Source organism: Salmo trutta, chromosome 25 (assembly GCF_901001165.1).
Source record: "Salmo trutta chromosome 25, fSalTru1.1, whole genome shotgun sequence".
NCBI classification, from domain to species: domain Eukaryota; kingdom Metazoa; phylum Chordata; class Actinopteri; order Salmoniformes; family Salmonidae; genus Salmo; species Salmo trutta.
Window position 1 is genome coordinate 13,225,210 of NC_042981.1, and position 8,396 is coordinate 13,233,605.

An 8,396-nucleotide genomic window follows, 5' to 3' on the forward strand; every position below is an offset into this window, starting at 1 on the left:
GGAATGCTGCCTATGACCCCAAGAGCACCATCCCCACCGTCAAACATGGAGGTGGAAACATTATGCTTTGGGGATGTTTTTCTGCTAAGGGGACAGGACAACTTCACCGCATCAAAGGGACGATGGACGTGGCCATGTACCGTTAAATCCTGGGTGAGAACCTCCTTCCCTCAGCCAGGGCATTGAAAATGGGTCGTGGATGGGTATTCCAGCATGACAATGACCCAAAACACACGGCCAAGGCAACAAAGGAATGGCTCAAGAAGAAGCACATTAAGGTCCTGGAGTGGCTTAGCCAGTCTCCAGACCTTAATCCCATAGAAAATCTGTGGAGGGAGCTGAAGGTTCGAGTTGCCAAACGTCAGCCTCGAAACCTTAATGACTTGGAGAAGATCTGCAAAGAGGAGTGGGACAAAATCCCTCCTGAAATGTGTGCAAACCTGGTGGCCAACTACAAGAAACGACTGACCTTTGTGATTGCCAACAAGGGTTTTGCCACCAAGTACTAAGTCATGTTTTGCAGAGGGGTCAAATACTTATTTCCCTCATTTAAAATGCAAATAATTTTATAACATTTTTTACATGCGTTTTTCTGGATTTTTTTGTTTGTCAAATAAACCTACCATTAAAATTATAGACTGATCATTTCTTTGTCAGTGGGCAAACGTACAAAATCAGTAGGGGATCAAATACTTTTTTCCCTCACTGTAGCTGTGCAGTGACGCTCCACATCCAACCTGACAGAGCTTGAGATGATCTACAGAGAAGAATGGGAGAAACTCCGCACATACAGGTGTGCCAAGCTTGTAGCATCATACCCAAGAAGACTTAATCGCTGCCAAAGGGGTTTCAACAAAGTACTGAGTAAAGGGTCTGAATACTTATGTACTTTTTATTTAAATTAGCAAACATTTCTAAAAACCCATTTTTGCTTTGTCGTTATGGGGTACTGTGTGTAGATTGATGAGGAAAAATAACAATTTAATCCATTTTAGAATAAGGCTATAACCTAACAAAATGTGGATAAGTCAATACTTTCCGAAGGCACTGTACGTATTGTTATTCTCACAACTATGTGTATTGCGATTCGATACTGCGATTTTATTGTGATTTGATGTTCCAAACATATAGTATTACTCAATATATGTCTGCTACAGAGAAACGAGAGAGAGTTTTGATCTGTCAGGGAAATAAAAGTGCTGAAAAATGTTGGCTCACTATTTCAAAATATTAGAACAAGCTATAGAATGAAAGATTTTTACATATCAATACTTAGAGTCAAAGTATCAACATAATATTGTCCAAAATAATATTGTGATATATAACTGTATGTATTTTAAGCCCCCCATTACCACCCAGATGGCTATTCTGCTACGTTGTTTACTAGTCAGAGCAACCGAATGTTCCCTCTCTCTCTCATGGATGTGGTGCCTGAACGGTCAACGACATAGTTTTCCCTCTGTAACATGGAGCGAGAGTTAGACAGCATCACCTATATTCAGCGCAACAACACTCAAGGACTGTTTCATAATGCTTTTAATTCACTCTCAGTCCAGTTACAGTCGTAGAGGGTTGTTGGGCTCTGGTTGACTCCACAGCCGGCGGTGTGTGTGTGTCTGTCTGCCCTGTTCCTCAAGCTGTAGCAGCTCTTTCTACTGTGGAGTGGAGAACCCTGCCTGTCCTTATAGGCTAAACACAGCCGTTGTAGCTTTCCATTGATTCTATACAACTATTCTGCTGACAACTCCTTCCTAGGATTAGCCGTCACATTCCTATACAACTGCTTGGATGCGCCAGTACATTGTTTTTACGTTGCACCATGTCATTGACGTTTTCTATCACATTAGGTGAAACTAGCATGGTCTTTAATGCGTCACCACAGTGCTCCAGGCTGCTTTCCTGGATGTGGTTAGACTGGATGGAAAATAGCATGACTGGGAGGCACACAGGCAAGGGGTGAGGAGCGCTGAGGCCAGAGGGTTTGAGCGGGTTAGGAGGGGTGAGGCTGGGTTAGGAGAGGTTCTGCGTGCCTCCAGAGTGGAACCTTCTGGGGATGGGGATGAGTGGGCAGACAGGCGGCTGCTTATGAGTCTGAGCAATACAGCCCTGGAGGGGAGCTGAACACACACACACATGCATACCACACACACACACCTGGCGACTGTACAGCACTGCAGATGAGTTAACTGTGGTATAATATCCATTTCCCATGCCTTTGTTTCCCTCATGTTGAAGTACCATGTAATAATTGCACAAAACAACAGCCATGGTATTAATTAACCTTGGTTGGTATGTTTGTGTGTGCTTGCATGGAGAATGGTGCGTGTGTGCATCCGTGTGTGTGGTCTGTGCCAGTGTTGTTGTGTGTGTGTGCATGCTCGTGTGTGTACCATTAACAGTTAGTATTGAGCAGCAGTCCCATGACCAGAGCCGACGTTATGGACGAGCCTTAAGGGGACTGGCCCGCCCTACTGTACTTTCAAATAAAATATTCAAATATTGATCATTTATTTGACTGAGACACACGCAGACAGAAAGACTCATCAATCTCAGCTAAATCATCTGAGCGTCCTTCTGTCTCAGTATGTGTAGACCATGTATCTGATGCTGTCTGGACAGTGAAACAGCACCCTTCTGTCTCAGTATGTGTAGACCATGTATCTGATGCTGTCTGGACAGTGAAACTGCACCCTTCTGTCTCAGTATGTGTAGACCATGTATCTGATGCTGTCTGGACAGTGAAACAGCACCCTTCTGTCTCAGTATGTGTAGACCATGTATCTGATGCTGTCTGGACAGTGAAACAGCACGCTTCTGTCTCAGTATGTGTAGACCATGAATCTGATGCTGTCTGGACAGTGAAACAGCACCCTTCTGTCTCAGTATGTGTAGACCATGTATCTGATGCTGTCTGGACAGACATAATATGACATATGTCACACTCTTTTGGTCCAGACAGCATCAGATACATGGTCTACACCAGTGGTTCTTAACCTGGGTTCGATCGAACCCCAGGGGTTCGGTGAGTCAGTCTCAGGGGTTCGGCGGAGGTCAAGACACACACCCGACTCATATGATTCGTGATGACACGCCCCGCTTGGCCATCATTGGCTGCAGGTGATCACGCAACATCGCTTGGCCTATCTGTGCTGCAGGGAATTTGGCGCGCTCAGTAGTCGAATTGTGACTGTCGTGATGGTACGTCGTGTGATTTCTTTCTTAATATTTTAATCCCTTCATACTAACTATGTCGAGCAAAAAAAGAAAGTGGTCGGACGAATATGTACAATATGGATTCACATGTATAACGGAACGTGATGAGAGTCAGCGTCCTAACTGCATGATTTGCAATGCCAAGTTGAGCAATTCTAGTCTAGCACCGGCAAAACTAAGAGAACACTTCCTTAAGCTGCATGGAGATGGACAATACAAGAACACAACGCTCGCTGAATTCAAGGTGAAGAGAGCCATTTTTCCAATTAAGAAGGGTTCGGTGAATGCGCATATGAAACTGGTGGGGGTCAGTACCTCCAACAAGGTTAAGAACCACTGGTCTACACGTAGAGCAGTGCTGTTTCACTGTCCAGACAGCATCAGATACATGGTCTACACATAGAGCGGTGCTGTTTCACTGTCCAGACAGCATCAGATACATGGTCTACACATAGAGCGGTGCTGTTTCACTGTCCAGACATCATCAGATACATGGTCTACACATAGAGCGGTGCTGTTTTACTGTCCAGACAGCATCAGATACATGGTCTACACATAGAGCGGTGCTGTTTCACTGTCCACACAGCATCAGATACATGGTCTACACATAGAGCGGTGCTGTTTCACTGTCCAGACATCATCAGATACATGGTCTACACATAGAGCGGTGCTGTTTTACTGTCCAGACAGCATCAGATACATGGTCTACACATAGAGCGGTGCTGTTTCACTGTCCACACAGCATCAGATACATGGTCTACACATAGACCGGTGCTGTTTCACTGTCCAGACAGCATCAGATACATGGTCTACACATAGAGCGGTGCTGTTTCACTGTCCAGACAGCATCAGATACATGGTCTACACATAGAGCGGTGCTGTTTCACTGTCCAGACAGCATCAGATACATGGTCTACACATAGAGCGGTGCTGTTTCACTGTCCACACAGCATCAGATACATGGTCTACACATAGAGCGGTGCTGTTTCACTGTCCAGACAGCATCAGATACATGGTCTACACATAGAGCGGTGCTGTTTCACTGTCCAGACAGCATCAGATACATGGTCTACACATAGAGCGGTGCTGTTTCACTGTCCACAGAGCATCAGATACATGGTCTACACATAGAGCGGTGCTGTTTCACTGTCCAGACAGCATCAGATACATGGTCTACACATAGAGCGGTGCTGTTTCACTGTCCAGACAGCATCAGATACATGGTCTACACATAGAGCGGTGCTGTTTCACTGTCCACACAGCATCAGATACATGGTCTACACATAGAGCGGTGCTGTTTCACTGTCCAGACAGCATCAGATACATGGTCTACACATAGAGCGGTGCTGTTTCACTGTCCAGACAGCATCAGATACATGGTCTACACATAGAGCGGTGCTGTTTCACTGTCCAGACAGCATCAGATACATGGTCTACACATAGAGCGGTGCTGTTTCACTGTCCACACAGCATCAGATACATGGTCTACACATAGAGCGGTGCTGTTTCACTCTGATGCTTTTCTCCGCTGATATAGTTTCAGCAGAGAGGAAGAGGCGAAGCGAGAGAGCTCACTCTCACCAAAATCTGTCCAGTATAAGTCCAATGCGTTTCTATGGGAATAATATGCAGACCCAAGCTTGTAGCCTGCCTTCCCAGACTCTCCATTGTTAGGGCTGAGACATGGGCATCTCGTCATTATATACAGCTCTCTGGTTTCAGCCTCTTGTGAATTAGAAAAGGGGCGGGTACACAGTGCACTGTTAAGATGCTGGATTGCCCTAAAGTAAATTGATGTTTCGCCAAAATGATATACTTACTCCTGTCTAAATAAAATAATTCAAAATATTATTTTGAGAGAGAGCATGACTCAGAGAGCATGACTCAGCCACAGAGGATCATTAGCTTCTTTAAAAAAATTGTGGATTGTTTCAATTCACAAGTGTGTTTGGGAAGGCCATAACTTGAGTAGCACGCATTGCAATAGGTCTCGCTGATCGAGTTGTGGCTGTCAGTGAAAAGCCTGTAAAATATGTGTGATGATAATGTCTCGAGTATAATTTACAATGTTGCATCAAGAATAAGGGGAGGGGGTGTGGCAAAGATATGGTGCGTCTCCCAGAATGCATGCATATAGGAAAGTGCCCATTTGGCAGGCTTATTTCTGATTGTCTTAACTCACCATGTATACAACTCATTTTTTCATCACCTCACACAAGTCAACAAAGTCGGTTTTTTTAACATCCATTGCAAATGATGGTTTCTCAGTATTTGAAAAATCTTTCCAACACTCCCGGCCTGGAGAATCACCAAGCCTCGGTTTGAAAGAGCAAAATATCACCATCTGATGATCCTATAAAACCATTGAAGAACTAATAAAAAACAGATTTCTGTCCCGAGCTCTGAGGGTCCGGAATAGACTAGTTGCTACAATGTTGCAAGTTTGTTAGAGACAGCTTCAGCTTCGGGCCAGATCCATCAATCAATCAAATGTATTTATGAAGTCCTTTTTACGTCAGCAGATGTCACAAAGTGCTGTACAGAAACCCAGCCTAAAACTCCAAACAGCGAGCAATGCAGGTGTAGAAGTGAAGTACATAATTTGAAACAATGTTGAACTTCACTAACAACAGCTCAAGCCAAGACAGACAGAAGGGGAGGCAGACGGAAAGGGAGGCAGACGGAAAGGGAGGCAGACAGAAAGGGAGGCAGACAGACAGAAAAGAGAGATGAATGTGATTTAAAGAATCAGGATCATTTCTACTTTTTCTATTTGTCAGCTTTAGGCCTATATTATTTTACTTAGTTGATGATGGAAGTTTATAGGCCCAGTGGTGTAAAAAACTTGAAAGTACTACTTAAGTAGTTTTTTGGTGTATCTGTACTTTACTTTACTATTTATATTTTTGACAACTTTTACTTCACTACATTCCTAAATAAAATGTACTTTTTATTCCATACATTTTCCCTGACACCCAACAGTAATCATTCATTTGTAATGCTTAGTAGTACAGGAAAATGGTCAAATTCACACGCTAATCAAGGAACATCCCTGGTCATCCCTACTGCCTCTGATCTGGAGGACTCACACACTCGCAAAACACAAATGCTTCGTTTGTAAATTATGTCTGAGTGTTGGAGTGTTCCCCTGGCTATCCGTAAATTAAAAAGATTAGCTTAATATAAGGAATTTTAAATGATTTATTCTGTTACTTTTGATACTTAAGTACAGTGGGAGAAAAAAGTATTTGATCCCCTGCTGATTTTGTACATTTGCCCACTTACAAAGAAATGATCAGTCTATAATTTTAATAGTAGGTTTATTTGAACAGTGAGAGACAGAATAACAACAAAAAAAATCCAGAAAAACGCATGTCAAAAATGTTATAAATTGATTTGCATTTTAATGAGGGAAATAAGTATTTGACCCCTCTGCAAAACATGATTTAGTACTTGGTGGCAGAACCCTTGTTGGCAATCACAGAGGTCAGACGTTTCTTGTAGTTGGCCACCAGGTTTGCACACATCTCAGGAGGGATTTTGTCCCACTCCTCTTCACAGATCTTCTCCAAGTCATTAAGGTTTCGAGGCTGACGTTTGGCAACTCGAACCTTCAGCTTTCTATGGGATTAAGGTCTGGAGACTGGCTAGGCCACTCCAGGACCTTAATGTGCTTCTTCTTGAGCCACTCCTTTGTTGCCTTGGCCGTGTGTTTTGGGTCATTGTCATGCTGGAATACCCATCCACGACCCATTTTCAATGCCCTGGCTGAGGGAAGGAGGTTCTCACCCAAGATTTGACAGTACATGGCCCCGTCAAATGATGCGGTGAAGTTGTCCTGTCCCCTTAGCAGAAAAACACCCCCAAAGCATAATGTTTCCACCTCCATGTTTGACGGTGGAGATGGTGCTCTTGGGGTCATAGGCAGCATTCCTCCTCCTCCAAACACGGCGAGTTGAGTTGATGCCAAAGAGCTCCATTTTGGTCTCATCTGACCACAACACTTTCACCCAGTTGTCCTCTGAGTCATTCAGATGTTCATTGGCAAACTTCAGACGGGCATGTATATGTATTCTTGAGCAGGGGGACCTTGCGGGCGCTGCAGGATTTCAGTCCTCACCGTTCTCATGATCATTGCAACTCCACGAGGTGAGATCTTGCATGGAGCCCCAGGCCGAGGGAGTTTGACAGTTCTTTTGTGTTTCTTCCATTTGCGAATAATCGCACCAAATGTTGTCACCTTCTTACCAAGCTGCTTGGCGATGGTCTTGTAGCCCATTCCAGCCTTGTGTAGGTCTACAATCTTGTCCCTGACATCCTTGGAAAGCTCTTTGGTCTTGGCCATGGTGGAGAGTTTGGAATCTGATTGATTGATTGCTTTTGTGGACAGGTGTCTTTTATACAGGTAACAAACTGAGATTAGGAGCACTCCCTTTAAGAGTGTGCTCCTAATCTCAGCTCGTTACCTGTATAAAAGACACCTGGGAGCCAGAAATCTTTCTGATTGAGAGGGGGTCAAATACTTATTTCCCTCATTAAAATGCAAATCAATTTATAACATTTCTGACATGCGTTTTTCTGGATATTTTTGTTGTTATTCTGTCTCTCACTGTTCAAATAAACCTACCATTAAAATTATAGACTGATCCTTTCTTTGTTAGTGGGCAAATGTACAAAATCAGCAGGGGATCAAATACTTTTTTCCCCCCCACTGTATATTTCAAACCAAATATTTTTGGACTTTTACTAAAGTAGTATTTTACAGTGTGACTTTCACTTTTGCTTGAGTCATATTTTCTATTAACGTATCTTTACTTTTACTCAAGTATGACAATTGGGTACTTTTTCCATCACTGTGTATATAATATAGGCCTACTGCTGCATTGGCCTATAGACTATCACTGAGTTCTATGCTCTCCTGTCTTTAGCCACCAGTGGATCACAGTGTATCAGTGTGTCCATATGGCAGAGGCCAGTGCTCTCACCATAGTGATTAACCACGTGACAATGATTTTGAGAAAGGAAAACATTATGTGTATAAATATTTTGAACTGGCTTGCAGATCAGTAGAAATGGTAGGATAAATTGTAAGCTTCCTCAAACATGAAAATCAAGAGCTGCCTGGGGTCTTCAGTATTATACCCATTAAAACAATGTGTGGAGACGTAGGAGAACCAGTGAAG

At 43.4% G+C, this 8,396-nt stretch overlaps 1 protein-coding gene across 1 annotated transcript in view; it reads left to right on the plus strand.

Annotated features, from left to right (window-relative positions):
• The window catches only part of gphna (gephyrin a), a 140,672-nt gene that overhangs the window by 112,660 nt on the left and 19,616 nt on the right, over nt 1–8,396 (plus strand). The gene's annotated exons all lie outside the window — the stretch shown is intronic.